Source organism: Panthera onca, chromosome B1 (genome assembly GCF_046562875.1).
Source record: "Panthera onca isolate mPanOnc1 chromosome B1, mPanOnc1 haplotype 2, whole genome shotgun sequence".
In the NCBI taxonomy this organism is placed as follows: Eukaryota; Metazoa; Chordata; class Mammalia; order Carnivora; family Felidae; genus Panthera; species Panthera onca.
The window spans coordinates 42,145,038-42,161,228 of NC_138342.1; the positions used below are offsets into that span (position 1 = coordinate 42,145,038).

General features: G+C 44.1%; 1 protein-coding gene and 1 long non-coding RNA gene across 3 annotated transcripts in view; one reads left to right on the forward strand and one right to left on the reverse strand.

Moving 5' to 3' along the window:
* Nucleotides 1–16,191, reverse strand: part of SCFD2 (sec1 family domain containing 2) — a 399,921-nt gene that overhangs the window by 78,816 nt on the left and 304,914 nt on the right. The gene's annotated exons all lie outside the window — the stretch shown is intronic.
* LOC132692518 (uncharacterized) lies at nt 6,158–14,535 on the forward strand. Its single transcript, XR_009616401.3, has 4 exons — nt 6,158–6,326; nt 6,688–6,948; nt 10,288–10,451; nt 12,060–14,535. It is a non-coding gene; the product is annotated as an uncharacterized LOC132692518 (long non-coding RNA).

Consider the following 16,191-nt stretch of genomic DNA (forward strand, 5'->3'; position numbering starts at 1 on the left):
TATCAGAAATGCCCTGGTCACTAATCAAGAAAGAAAATTACAAGTGAGATTACTACTGGGATCATACAAGTTCATCCGCTTTCTGGATTGAAAAAAGAAAATATTGGGGTGCCTGGGTGGCTCAGTCAGTTAAGTGCCGACTTCAGCTCAGGTGATGATCTTGCAGTTTTGGGTTTGAGCCCTGCGTCGGGCTCTGTACTGACAGCTCGAAGCCTGGAGCCTGCTTCGGATTTTGTGTCTCCCTCTCTCTGCCCCTCCCCTGTTTGCGCTCTCTCAAAAATGAATAAATGTTAAAAAATTTTTTAATAAAAAAAAGAAAAAAGAAAATATTTCTCTCCATCATCATTATTTTTGCTATTGCTGTTTTCTTCTGATGCAACATAAGGTCAGAGGAGCAGCAGGAATATTTAGGGTCACTCACCCTACTGCTTTAAAAATGTTTATATACACTTAATTCTTTTGCATTTGCTGTAAGGTCCTTGAACTGCATTGTCCTCATTTCTCAGAGCCAGGTTCTAAAAGGCACTTTATCTTTCTGAGAGTACCCATGATCTTGACTTGACGTTTCATTTCTGTGATCCTGTCCCCCTCGGGGCCCAGTGTTCCTTATCCTACGTTGAACTACTTCAGATACAAGTATCTAAGGTACAGTTACAAATTCAGCTGTGTTCAAAAGTCTATCCCCCAAATGAAATCAAACCCTCTCCCTTCTGACCATGACTATCTATTTGTTTTTCTTAGGAAGAGGGGAGAGGGGCTTCTCTGAGACATGTATCTCTTCTGTAAACCCAATGAGGAGCTGTCTCTTCTCTCCAACTTTTGTTCCACCCTCCACGAGATATGCTATTGATAAGAACAGAGGTGGTGGTCAGGAGAAAATGCTGCTTTCTGATATCATAAGTTGGACAAGAGAAGAAGCAATAACTGTGAACTATGAAGTCCCATGTCGTGTTGTTATCTGAATGGTTAATCTAATACATGGAAATTAAAAGCTGTATAAGAAAAATTAGACATGGGAGTGAAGGATTAGTCTTACATTTGTCTTTCTCAAATTACATTATTCTCTTGTGATTATTGGAAGAAAGAGTAATACAAAGATTTTATTGAATTATTTCCATTGAAAAGCTCAACGATGGGTTAATTAAAACTAACACATCTTTCCTTCAAATGAACCACTTAGCTATGTTCTGGGCACCAAATTTAGAAATGGAAAGCTTCCAAGCTGTTACGTTCCAAGACTTTTCAGTTAATTAGTGCAAAGAAATTATTTTTATCTATGCATCATGTAAAAGATTCAAAAACTAGGTCAAGAATTTTTTTGCCTTTTGTTATTTAAGTTTGGGACTGGTTGAAGGTACAAGAAGTTAGTAGAGGATGAAGAGTATATACCATCAGATTGGAATTGTTCAGTGTTAAGTCATTAGTAGTGACTACTAATGGCTTTAGCCGTGAGGTCCAAGATATCCAAAATATTAAAGAAAGATACTGTATTATACTAAGAGCAGCCTTACACTTTCCTAACACCAAAGTCTTTTCCAGTGGCCCCTGGAGCACACGACTTACCTGCATCCACGTTCCCAGGCACATTCTACAAGAGTGCAACTGTGTTGAGTTTTCATTTCACTGACTGAATGGTTCAGGATAAACAATACTGGTTTGTGATGTGAAGATGAGGTACCCAAGTACTACAACCCACCTCATATTGCAAAGGGAATGTTGACCTTGGAAGATATGGGGGTCACAGAAATATGGGCTCAGAGTCAGAAGGGGTCCTTGAATCTTTTAATCCCAGCTCCCATCCAATGTATAGTCATCCCCGTTATCCATGGGGGGGGGGTCTGTGGTAAGACCCCCAGTAGATGTCTGAAACCACGAAGAGTGTCAAACCCTCTATGTGTTATGTTTTTTCCTATATATGCATACTTATGATAAAGTTTAATTTATCATTTAGGCACCGTAAGAGATTACCAACAACACCTAATAATAGAACAACTGTAACAATACACTGTAATAAAGTTGTGTGAATGTGGTCTCTCTCTCTCTCTCTCTCACTCAAAATATCTTACTGTATGGTTCCCACCCTTCTTCTTGTGATGATGTGAGGTGATAAAATGCCCATGTGATGAGATGAAATGAGGTGAATAATGTAGGCGCTGTGACATAGTGTTAGGCTATTATTGACCTTCTGACGATACATCAGAAGGATCATCCACTTCTGGACCATGGTTCACCGCAGGGAAATGGAACTATGCAAGGCGAAACTGCAGATAAGGGGGGCTACTGTAGCTGGTTGTCCAGTCTTTACTTCAGGGCTTCGAATGATGGGCCAGCATGAAAAATGATGCTCTAAGGTAAGCATTTTAAACAAAATAACACCGTGTAACCTTAGTCCGTAATTTAGAAAACTGTACAGTTTAGATTTCATACCACGATGGAAAAAGCCTCACAGAAGTTATTAACGCTTGCAAAGATGGCATTAATTACATGATTCTTGACCACAAAGGCAGAATATACATGGTAAATAGATGCATTAGAAAAAAATTTCACATAGTAACCAAAGTTGCACAAAGATACACACACACACACACACACACACACACACACACACATGCACGCACGCGCGTGCAAGTGTTAATGGCATTTATTCCATGTTGCAACTATTCAAAAAGCACTTCCTGTGTGCCATAGCCATCATGAGCAGTCGAGTCCAAGCTGGAGACTGCTACGTTTCACACTGATCTTTCCACACTCTTTTTGCATCCTGCTGCACATCTTCCCCTCTCTGGAAGCCATATTAAAAGTATCCCAATAAATGGCGTGGAATACGAAAGCTCAAAAAACATGAAGGATCTCACACTGACATTTTCATAGCATGTGACTGGCTTTTAAAGAGTCCTTTGTTTCTAGCATAGGCAGTATTTCCGATCTGCGTCAGCCCAAGGCCCTGGGTCCTTCTGGCGGCCCACCCCAATGCTCACTTTCCTCCTACTGCTGAGCGTCTGTTCCCTTCATTCCGGCCCCATCACACTAGGCCCCCGTCATTTCCCCGTCATTCTGCCTACATGGCGACATGGATTATGGCACCCCCCACAGCTTCTTCACCCTCTTCCCATGTAGACTGGTCAGAATTGCTGCACGCTCACTTATTCAACATGATGTCAATGCTGCTGAGGTGAGAGCACCTGGTGCTGCTGGGAGTAGAGCAGGGCACATGGTCTGCAAAAAGGGCTGTTCTGTGCCCACTTCTGCTCTTTGATGCCCCCTCTAGCACCTCTTTCTGTAGCCAGGATGTCTGGCTGGATCACGCCTCTAGGCAAACATCTCACCACCGCATAGGATTCGATTTCCTTTGATTTGACAGTGTTATAGAAGGAGCCTAGCCACTCACCCTTCATCCTTTCAGTTATGGTGAGAAGATCTTAGTTTGATTCCTTCCTTTATCATTTAATACTCAGATGATTTGATGCGAGTCTTTTCACATAATACTCCACGGTAAAACCACTAGTAGTTATGAGAATTAAAACAGCGTGGGTAAATGCTCCAGTACAGACCTTCATGGGTGCTAAAAATGTGTTGAACTTGGATCTGATTCATAAAGGCTTTTTAGGAACTTTTAGACATGACAAGAATTTAAAAAGGGTAAATCTTATTTTTAAAATGACATCTAATTCCTAATATCAACACTGGACAGTTCAGTCCTGACATGTTTACATATCTGACCACCTGGGCTCTGGGACCAATGCCTCATGCCCTGCTCTATGCCATTCTATGCACTCCTACTTGTCCGCTTATTGTTTGGCTTTGAGGAAACGTCCAAGAATGTGGGCTTAGTAACCTTCCTCATTTGGAATCGGAAACATGCTCAGCTGATTAGACGTGTGTTTATATGGCTTTTCCCTGCACATGTGTAAAGTGGGATCGTTGTGAGTACAGGTCCATGATGACCTAAATCCCTTCCCAGTCACTTCATGGTCATCCAGTCATCTATCTGCTCCCCGGACACTGTGACCAATCTCCCAATCTTCAGTACCTTCCCCGCTCACCATAATACCTTCATATTACCTCGCCATAGTATACTTACGATCCGTTTTTAGACTCATAATCATCATTCCGGCAATCTCAGCCATCACTTACTCTAGCCAAAGCAGCTCTTTCTCTGCTTCTGTTCTTAACATCTTCTACAGCTATTTTTTTTTAAATCAAGTCAATTTTGTAGAACAGTTTTAGATTTACAAAAAAATTATGCAAATAGTACATACAGAGATTTCTCACATGTCCCTGAATCTAGTTTCCCTTACTAGTGGCATCTTATATTTAGTATGATATATTCGTTGTTATTAATGAACCAAAACTGATACATTATTGTTACTAAAGTCCATATTTTATACAGACTTCCTTAGTTTTTAAAAGATTGTGCTAAATATACATATATATAAAAAATATGATATATATTTTATATATATATATATACACACACACACACGCACACACACACGCACACACACACACATAGCATAGCATTCACCATTATAACCATGTCTAAGTGTGTGATCCAGTGGCAGTGAGCACATTCACACTGTTGTGCAACCATCACCACCAGCCACCTCCAGCGTTCTTTCCATCTTGCAAAACTGAAAGTCTGTGCCCATTAAACAAACACTAACTCCCCACTCCCCCCTGCCCCCACCCCTTGACAAGTACCATTCTAAGTTCTGTGTCTGTGAATTTGACTATTGCTAGATACGTCATATACGTGCAATCATCCAGAGTTTGTACCTTTGTGACGTTATTTCACTTAGCATAACGTTTTCAAGGCTTGTCTATATTGTCCGTTGTCATCCGTCTTCAACCAACTTCAAAAAGGGATGTTCCTGCATATTCTAATCTTTCTGCCATGGCTTATCTACGTTCTGATTCTCTAGTGTGGAGTTGGGTCTCTTCTACAAGGAATCCTAGCTTGCCTCTATTTCTGGGACTTTGTCCTAAATACTATTTAGCATTTGGGGCCCAAGACCCTCTGCTAGACCGAACTTTTCTAAAGCACTTATTATGCTTCAGCTCTCATTCTAAGCAATATATACATATTATATAATATGTGTAATGTTATACACATATACAATATTTATAACAATAAGATACACATAGTCTTTTGTCGACTCTTCACAATATCCCCCTGAGGTAGGTATCATTAATTCCATTCCACAGATTAGGAAATAAGCATAGGGAGGTTAAAGTAACTTGTCAAAGGAATACAGTTAACACATGACAGTCCCAGAATTAGAACCTAGGCACCCCTAGAACATCCTCTAATGTTTCTTACTTCCTGTCAACCCTGGCTTCCCTTCCATCAGGGAAGCATTCAGTTTTCTCTACTCCTAATATGCTCACAAATGGACACATTTCCTCAGCTGCTGCTGACTTTTCTTGGACTCTCTCTCTCTCTGTTGCCCTGGTTGCCAGTTTGGGCCTGGTTGTACCAGTGTTTACCTGAGCCTGGTCTGAGCTCCTGAAGCCCTCTGTCCCCTAGTTCTGTGGACCGCCTAGGCTCTGGAGCCTCTGGCTCGTGCTGTGTGCCATTCTGTCCCTTCCCCTTCCCTGTCTTACTCCCATGGGTGTCGAGTTGCTTCCAGTGCCAGTACATCTTTAGCCAGAGCCTCTCAGTCACTAATCTTTATGTTAAATGTAAGTTTCAACTACAGGGCAGGTGGCTCTCGTGTCCCGCTAACATTTCACCTTATAATCTGCGAGGCTGGCAATACACGATAATTCAATTCAAAAGCCACAGTGGTCGTATGACCTGGATTCATAGACAAAGTTTTATAACTGGGTTGTGGCTCCACCTTTCACATATCCTCATTTCACGTCTAAAGTCATCTATCTCTGTTCTCGTGTGGACGTGACTGCTGTGTGCCAAGGGCCAAGGGTACAGGTTGCTGTCACTTAGCTGTGTCGAGTACGCTTTTTACATGCTGGGCACAAAAGGCATTCTTAGAAAAAGGCACAGAGTCAGAGGCTGCAGCAGGGAGGAGACAAGGTACACAGGACAGCAATCTGAGCTTAACTGGGAGCAAATCAGAACATGCAGGCACATTTGGTTGTATTGCTGAGCTAAGCTTTGTTTGGGTCTGATCTTCCAATCTGTGGCCTCAGGGCAAACAGGTGATCAGGCGTGTGTGTGTGTGTGTGTGTGTGTGTGTGTGTGTGTGTGTGTGTGTGTGTTCAGCATTTGCGCAGCTGGCTGGCATGGAAGATAGACACTGTTACAAATTCTTTACCACAAAAGAGGAACGCTGCACAGAGGTGGTCAAGAACCCAGATACAGGAAAGTGAGTAAGACGGGACCTCTGCTTTATACTTCTCTTGCTACTAAACATAACTGGAAAGCGGGAGGGAGGAAGCTGCTGGTGTGGGGATTGGTAGCAGGCTGTGTGTGTATGTGTATATGTGTGCATGTGTGTGCACATGTACAAAGGACCTCATATAGGAGCAGCCAAATGTTACTAGGGGACAGTGCCATAGAATACATTCAAATACATATTCTAAAATCATATATAAATTCATTGCTTCCGCCCAAAATATTTAACAATAGAAACATAGTTTAGCAAAAAAATAGTTCATGGTAGAATATAACACAGTTATGGAATTCATAAGGGCTGTTCTCTAACATTTCATTTCTTGTCTTTCTAGGCACCTAGCACATGTACAACCCCATCGTCCCCGAAACTGCCTTGGTTGTGGGACTTCTTTGGCTGGTGGGAAGTTGCTGAGGGAACTGGGGAACGGGCTACTTCCATACAGAGTTGTAACAGCCTGTCTGTGATCTGCTGTCCCCCCTTACCTGCCTCAGTGACGGTGGGAGTGTGTGTCTCGATCCTGTGGGCGGGCGGGCGGGTGCCTGAGCGACTATGAGAAGCAGAGCCCTCTGCTGACCTGAACTAGAGATGCACAGTGAGTAAGATGTGACTGAGTCGTGTTTAGCCCCTGAGCTGTGGGAGTTTTTCTACTAACACGCACTGCAAGGACACTAAGGAAACACATTAATAATCTGAGCCTGGAAGGGAAGACAACAGGCAAAAATGAAAAGCAGTGTTCGTTTTTCTTTTTCACTTACAAAGAGGATAGAAAGCTCAAGGAACATGAAAGAAACAATGGATTGTTTCTAAGATTCTATTCTCATACAAATTTGAATTTATAGCAGAAGACTTTATGCAAGAAAGCACTGGGAATACATTCCAGCTATTCTGCTGAAGGGTGCTATTGTATTTAAATTAAGTAACCCTCACCTAGCAGCTTCAATAAACACAATTTGTTAGGGGAAGACATTTCCCTTGTCTTCCAGAGTCAGGTAAAGAATGATTTCGTCCTTTTTTTTTTTTTTTTTTTTTTTAAATATAATTTATTGTCAAATTGGCTAACATGCAGTGTGTAAAGTGTGCTCTTGGTTCTGGGGGTAGATTCCCGTGGTTCATCACTTATATACAACACCCGGTGTTCATCCCAACAAGTGCCCTCCTCAATGCCCATCACCCATTTTCCCCTCTCCTCCACCCTAATTTCATCCTTTTAAGTCACAGGAAATTGTTGCTTCTGTCCCCACAGCCTTCTCTTGAATCAGAAGTATTATCTCCAAACTCAGATCTTTCTCCCAGGGCTTAACCTCCTCCTGAAATATGGAAAAGTCTGGTGGACGGGAAGGGGATTGCCACAAACTAGAAATATAAAGCTTGCTGAACTGGGCAGGAAGCAGGTTCAGTGACCTTGGAATGCCACCATGCCCCTGGCACTGAAGGAGCTCACATTCTTAGGGACCCAAACACCTAAGACATGTGACAATCTGCCATTGACCAAAGCATGGATCTGAATGCCACACAGCAGCGGCGGATATGGGAGCTCCACTCTACAGTGAGTGAGCCCAGCCAACCACTCTGTACCTACAGCTCATCCCAGCTTTATTATTGGTTCATGTTGAGAGAGATTATAGACTTGAGATTTCAGCATTGACTCTGGGGACAGGCAGCCTGAATCTGTATCCTTGTTCCACTACTTACTAGCTGGAAATCGGGGTGAGTTATGCAATCTCTCTGTGCTTTAGTTTTCTCCTCTGAAACATCTCACAAGTTGTTGGAGGATTAAGAATTACGTAGGTAAAGCTCTCAGCATGGAGCCCCTCACACACCGTGAGGGGAGCGCTGGGTCAGTTTTCATTACCCTACTGCTGTTTTTACTCTGCCTGCAGTCCCTGTAACCCCTGTGAGGTGGCGACGCTTTGCTTGGAACAAAACTGCCCCCCAGGAGTGCACTCCTTGTACTGGAAGTGGAGAGAAGCGGGAGTTGTATACACCTGACAATTCTTAGAAGAAATTCAAATATTTTTGTCTAATATTTATAGCATCATTTAGGTTTTGAAGAGGCCACTTCACATTTGACTGCACTTTATGGGAGAAATTATGTGCTATTACAGCATCGTTTATGAACCTGAACACGGGCTAAGGGCTTAGGGACTGGTTTGTAAGAATATTAAGGGTCTGCCATATTCCACCCTAAGGTGGAGAGGCAGTCACACCTCCTTGCCCTTTACAAGGCTGAGGAGGTGAGAACTTTGTGGGAAGAGTGACAATCCAGGATCATTAGAGGATAACCACAGCAGTAGAGGGTGCCTTTGGGTCTCCAGAGCTCAAGGGGCCAGACCATAGGACGGAAGAAAGATGCAGGCATCTGGCAAGGAAGGACTAAAAGAGAGGCCATCAGGTGTCCTTCTAGATTATTCCACTCAGCTAAAGATAGATCTGAAGCAGACAGTTCAGGAGTAAAGACTGTATAACTGGCTAGTTTCTCTGGTAGCTACTGGGAGGCTGAACATATAACAAAGAGGAATTTGCTAGGGTGGAATTAGACTGACACGACCTTGTTCATTATCCGGGCTTGTGAATGAGGCACACTGAGGCCAGGGCTATCCCTTCAGTGAATTCTGACAGCCCAAGAAGGGGAACCAGACTGCCAACCACGGAGGGGAAGAGCCCCTGCAAGGGGCTTTGGTGTGTGGTTGGTCAGAACCCCGGAGTCACGTCTGAGATGGAAAGGGGTTTGATTTCAAAGCCAGATTCAGGTGATTTCTTATTTCTTGTTTATTTTGGGTCTGTGCCCAGTAGAGTTGAGCTCCACAGAACAGAGCCCTACACAAAACAGTTGTTTTTACTCACTGCTGTGAGTCCAGTTCTCAGGTCAGTGCTTGGCACATGGAAAGCGCTCAGTAGTGACCAGAAGAGAGGAAATGCAGGGGTGAAAGCAGGACTGGGGGGAGGGCGCCAGGGTAGAGCAAACGGTCATCGTAACGGAGGAGGAACTCAACCACAAGGCTCAAGGCCAACAGCCCAACGTGGAAGTTTGCTCCAGAAGCTATAAACAATCAGGCTGAGGCAGTAATGGGAAGTCCCTCTGGAGCAAGGGAGTCATGGGCCACTGGGCTCCCTGGCCTTTGTTCCGACTCTCAGGCCTCTAGGCATTTCCAACAGACCTTCTATTCAGTGTCTGGGAGTAAGGCTCCGGTTACGTCCATTTGAGCCCAGCCTTCTCAAGTGAGCCCTGGAAGGAATATATCTTCCATGGTGGTTGTAAGGATTAAACATAGTAACAGCTATAAGGTTCATAGCATAACACTTATATATGATCCGGGCTCAACAAATGGTAGCCGCTGTTCTTATTTTTTTTTAACTTTTTAAAAAATGTTTTTATTTATTTTTGAGACAGAGAGAGACAGAGCATGAGCAGGGGAGGGGCAGAGAGAGAGGGAGACACAGAATCCGAAGCAGGCTCCAGGCTCTGAGCTGTCAGCACAGAGCCCAATGCGGGGCTCGAACCCATGGACTGCGAGATCATGACCTGAGCCGAAGTCGGACGCGCAACCGACTGAGCCACCCAGGCGCCCCATTAATTATTACTAAAGTATCAAATTGTACACATGGTTTATTTCTTTAAAGTTTGTTTTTAGATTTTTGACTCATAGATTATTATGAGTAGTTGTTTTGAAAAATATAAGAGTATATTTTGGTTTAAAACAAAGAAAAGGAACAGGTCGCCTGGGTGGCTCAGTCGGTTAAGCGGCAGACTTCGGTTCAGATCATGATCTCAAGGTTTATGAGTTCGAGCCCCGCGACGAGCCCTGTGCTGACAGCTCGGAGCCTGGAGCCTGTTTCCGATTCTGTGTCTCTCTCTCTGTCTCCCTTCTGCCTCTCTCTCTCCCCAAAATAAAATAAACATTAAATTTTTTTTTTTTTTTTTAACTTAAAGAAAAGGAAGGAACGGTGGCTAAAGGATAAACAGCGTGACATCAATCTCAGCTCAAACATGTGCTCTGCGGAGGGGACTCTGGACGATCAAGGTGTCAACAGCGCTCTCGGCCTGGGCCCCCAGGAGGGAAGCTACACATACAGTGTGGCACGCATATCTGATAGGTATCGCACTCGGGGAGAGCGGGAGTAAAAATGAAATCCCCTCCAAAAATGTATTTCATGTGAGCTATTAAACGAACTCTGTTTTTCTTTGAAAGTGGTTAATAGGAAGGTAAACTAGAAAAGACATTTGGGGACTCAACGGGCAAAGGAAATTCTCCCTGCAGCCCTACGCCCACCTGCTCCGGGAGATGGAGCCTTCCCCAGGGCCTGCGGGTGTGAGTTCTAGAGCCGCTGACCCGGCCAAGGCAGCGACACAAGCTGGGCTCCTTGCCGTGTCTCTCATTTTCAGGATGTGCTGAGGTTGTCTTTACAGAAGGACACACGTACAGATTTTTCTTCTTCTGTGTCATTAAAGCGCCACACTCATGCACGCTGTGTTGACGTACATTTGAACAGACATGAGCAAAGTGAAGAACTTGCTCCCAGCTACTAGGAGACTTCAGCTGTAGGTACCTCATTTCACCGAAAAGGTGCCTCAGGGGATTGCAATCATTAATGCAGAAATAGTCTCGCCGGACAAGACTGTTAGAACGGCAAATCACGACAGGATTCTGACATCGGCCCTGGCACTGTGCCTCCCTGGGGTAGGTTACTGAGAACACACTCGATCCCCGTTCTTTATACTCCTGAGAGGAACTCACACTTCACGGGAAGAAATCGCTAGTCCAAAATTGTGTTTGTTTTGCCTTTGCAAAGAAGTAGGAGAGGCATCTTCAGAAACAGACCCTAATCGGAGTCAATTCCCACACCCCACGTCTTCCCTCCACACACCCGCTCGGGCCAGAAACCTGGTGGTTCCTTAGAGTCCCTACCTGCTCGGTCACTAGTCTCTGCACCCCTACTGCCACCCCCTTTTCTCTGCTCCCCCCAGTTCGAGTTTTCATCATCTCCGGACTACTTCCTGTCTTGTTCTCAGAGCTGTCGCATGGCCCACATCCGAGGGGCACATTTATACTGACCTCAGAGTGCACGGTGTCCCCTTGGAGCTGGCAATAAGGCGGCTCGGCCCCCTGAGACACCTTTGAACACGCAAATCTGGTCAGCTTGTTCCATTTCTCACAATCTTAGAAATGAATCCCGGTGACGCCGTTGAACACGAGAATGGCAGCAGGTACACCCGTGTGCTAGGCATGGTGCCAACGAAATCTTTCGCATTTCTCAACTTGGCTAGTTCTCACAACAACTCAGTCGTCCCTGTTTTACAGATGAGGAAGTGAAGTTCAGAGGTGTTGAGTGACTTGCCCCGGGTCACGCAGTTTTAAGTCTCCTTTTCTCTACGTGATGGTGCACAGCAGGGCGGAAGAGAGCTTGGCTACAGGGCATGGCGTGAGTTATTTCGTGGAAAGTGGCATTTCGTGAGGTCTGAGTACGTTATCTAGTGTGGCTATTATCATGGGTACGTCCGGATGCCGTTAGGCTGTGTGGAAAGCAGGCGGCTCGCACCAGCCTCTTCACAGCATGGTGCCTGCCTGCCTCTCTTTCCAGCTCTGTCTCTGACCACAGACCCTCTTGAGCCCTGGCTGTTGGCCCAAAGGACACTGCTGATGCAGCCCTATTTGTCCGCCTACCTGAGTCCCTTTTCTGGAATGCTTTTTTCTTCTGTAACAGGTAAACACTATTCGCCTATCACATTTTGCCTGATCCCCCCACACTGAGACAAGCACTTGGTTGCCCCAGAGCCTACAGCCTGTCCTCTATTATTTCACCAGATCTCTGACACGATCTGTTTCTGTCTGAGTCTGCCTGCTGCGGCGTGTAGCCCTGAATCTACTCACCGCAACTGGAACCTGACCCGGCATCTAGTAGAAATTCAAGCACGCTTGCAGAACTGGATTGGATTGGGGTGGGGTTGGCTCAGTTTATAAACAGACCTATGTCAAGAATTCATCTTTCCTTTCTGTGGTGCACTGACTTAGGAGCATCTTATTATTAATTATCTCCTACAGGCAATGGAAGAAAGGACATTTGGCCCAGAACCCCAGTTTGGGTGCCCGACAATAGGAAATTGGAAATACTGTCCTGCTGATGACAACAGCATAAACCTTGAAAATGCACTTTTAATAAAGGGTGGCTAGAATGCCAATTTAGCACATAACTGGTGCGTTCAGACAGAACCTAGTAAGAGGAAAGGAAATTTACTTTCTAAGGATTAAGTCTCCTACCCTGCTGTAATTTAGGCTTTAAGGCTTCTCACATGGTATAAACATCCCTCTATTAATTGGAAACATTGCTGGTTAACATATACATCTCAGTTTCAAAGTGTTTTATATTCTGTACTACACTTGGAAAATATTTTCCAATGGGCATGTGGCTAACCTCTCATATGACTTCAGGATCAGTGCTTGGTAGAATTTATTAAAAGATAAATTCAAGAGAACTTCTGTCTTTTCAAAGGGAACAGGAAGGTCACTGCTGGAAAAAGACCAAGCTCCCTCTTTTATGGAGGAGAAAACCAAGGCCCAGAAGGTTAGGTGACTTCCCGAAATCACACAGCCTTCAGGCGGAGGCAGCATCATGTGGGAAGGTCCTGAGTCAGAGAACCTGGAGTGGGTGTGGGGTGAGGCAGAATGGATGGCCAGGGACTGGGGGGCCATCTGAAGGGGTCTGGATTGCATTTCACATTCAATGGGCAGCAGTTGAAGGGTTTCATACAGGGAAATGCTGGCATCTGACCCGTGTTTTCTAATATAAAGACCAAACTTCTGCTGGAAGGATAAAGACCAGCTGGAGGCTTTTACTGTGATGCAGCTGTGAGATGATAGGGACCCAGGTGAAGGTGTGATAGTGGACTTGGAAAGAAGAGAATGAGGATGAAATATATTTTAGAATTGGGGATGAAATATACTTTGGAATCAGAATCAAGAGGACTTGTGGGCGGTAAGGAAGGAGGGATCAAGGGTGACTATTATGTTTGTGGCTTGGGTGGAGGGGGTACTCTATATGAGATGGGCAGGTATATGAACAGGGAACCAAGAAGTCAGTTTTGAACATGTAGTAAAGTCAGGCTTGAAATGGAAACAGTGTAATAGTTGTGAAATGCACAGTGTTGGCACAGAGTAAGCGTGGTGGCCTTGATAGTATTGTTTTTATCACTGGCATTTTCAGTACCACGCCAATGGGGCTACTAAGGCCAAGGAGAAAAGAGATTTATATTGTAAACTCTGATGTAGTTCGTACACAGGCTAGTTGACTGTGTAGTGAGTGACACACACACTTATTGGTAAATCGATGTGAGTGTCGTGAATGTTCGGTATAAATTGGCATTTGTAGAAACGACGTTGATTTTGGTGACCCTCCTACAGGACAAGTCTGAGACCTGCTTTGGGTTAGAGCTGTTAATGGTGATCTGAAGCTTGTACAGAATTTGTTGCTGAGTTTTTCCACTCCTCCAAAGTAAAGAGCTTCAACTTATAATAAACATCAGTACAACTACTGGTATTCACGTTTGATAATTGCTTATTCTTTGGATGTTCTTTATCCATTCTCTAAAAACGGATACGTTTGCAACATAGTTCAAAAATGTCTTTCGCTGTCAGGAGAAACTTGACATCATTTTAAGAGAAGACGTCTTTATTTTGTTTTCCAGGATCTTGATTTTTGGCCAGGTCTGTGCTCCGACACTCCTCTACTGCTCCCTACTGGTCAACATTATTCAGCAACTGGCTAACTGCAGACATAGCCATCCACTGGGGCACAAGTAGCAACCTTTACTCTCTGTGCTTCATCCCAATTGATTTTAGAGAGATTTATATGACAGAAATAGTCAAAATAATGATCCATGTGGGGCAACGAAGGTTTTTTAGACAATCCGTTTGCAAGGATTTCCGTTGGGCACTATTTATCATCGTTACTCCCTCTTCTCTCTTAAAGAAGGTATTTTTATTGACTTACAGTGTGAACTACTTGATTCCTTGCTTTATTATAAAGGCTTTCGAGAATGTTATGGTTCAACCTACACAAGGTATTGTTTTAATGCCTTTAACATAAGTCCTGGCTGCTTGCCAGATAAAAGTCTACGAAAGTTCACAAGTGAAGGGGAAAAAAGGGAATGACAACTCTGCCTAGCCAGTTAAGGGCACCAGATCCCATAAAACTAAATTCAAATGTTCAATATATGCACTTGTCATTTTCAATGCCTATAAAATTGGCTTCAGAGGTAGATACAACTGAAATCACAGTACCGCAGAGATTTGCAAAAAGTAATACTTATGACTCTTCTTCTGTGTGAAATATCTTAAATGGAGAAAAGCCCTATTTTAAAGCAGCCAAGATAATTTTACAACAATAGTTGTGTGTGTGTGTGCATGTGTGCACAAAGGTTTGGTTTTTTTTTTAATTTTTTTTTAACGTTTATTTATTTTTGAATCAGAGAGACAGAGCATGAACGGGGGAGGGTCAGAGAGAGAGGGAGACACAGAATCTGAAACAGGCTCCGGGCTCTGAGCTGTCAGCACAGAGCCCGACGCGGGGCTTGAACTCACGGACGGACCGCGAGATCATGACCTGAGCTGAAGTCGGCCGCTTAACCGACTGAGCCACCCAGGCACCCCACAAAGGTTTAAAAGAGATGTATTTAGTTTAGGAGACTTACCTCACATACCACGATCTATATTAAATGACCTACATTTTCTTTCTTTTTTTTTTTTTTAAATTTATTGATTTTTGACAGAGACAGAGTGCGAGCATGAGCTGGGGAGGGGCAGAGAGCGAGGGAGACACAGAATCCGAAGCAGGCTCCAGGCTCCGAGCTGTCAGCACAGAACCTGACGCAGGGCTCGAACTCACGATCTGTGAGATCATGACCTGGACCAAAGTCGGACGCTTAACCGACCGAGCCACCCAGGCGCCCCAAATGACCTACATTTTCTAAACAACTGTTATTTTTCTTTCTTGTCAGAATAAAGTGGCTTGTAAAGGGTCTGTTCTCAGTTCCAGAAACTGAGGGCTCCTTTCGATAATTCGTCAGTTGTAATTTATAAACTAACCTGCTTAAGACCTTGAAACCCATCTATATCGTGAAAAAGGTGACCTCCGCTGGGAAAATTCAAGACGAATTGGAGTCACAAACCCTCTCCTGTTCTCTGGTTTGGTTCCATCACTTGGAACATGGAAAAAGCAATATTCAGATTTGCTTCAGGAGGGAACCCAGTAGCCTAGCCTGCTACTAAACAGACACTCATTACAATTGATACTCCATCTGATCTCACCTATCCTGGAGAATTTAGGCTGTTTCGTTGGACATCTGCTTTCCTAAGATAAAGTCTCTCTCCAAATATGGACTCCACCTAGCATTGTGACTGCATAGATAGGGTTATTAGCTTACCCTTTCTCTGCAAAGCATCTGAAGTGCCTCGCGTGCGTGAAGAAGGGGAACCAGGGACCTTCTCAAAGCATGTCTTAGGCCTACTCATTGTTGCCTCTGCCAGGCCCCCAAACAGGAAGCCAGTGAAATACACTGTAAATATGACCCCGGTTGGTGAGTTACTTCAAAGGCGTTTTTTTTTTTTTTTTTTTTGTAAAACTGAGCGGCACAGGCTATGTGGAATATACCGTATTCATACTGAAAATGAGGAAACGTGTATAAAATTAAAATCACTCACATGGCCGGTTGAAGAATCTGAGTGTGGGCTTTGCTGCTAAGAGCACATTTTTGTGCTGCTTTATAAAATGATGACCTCAACACTGCCACAAAGCCTCTATTGTCAAGGGTGCGCCGCGAACGCTGCTAGGAGGATCCAAC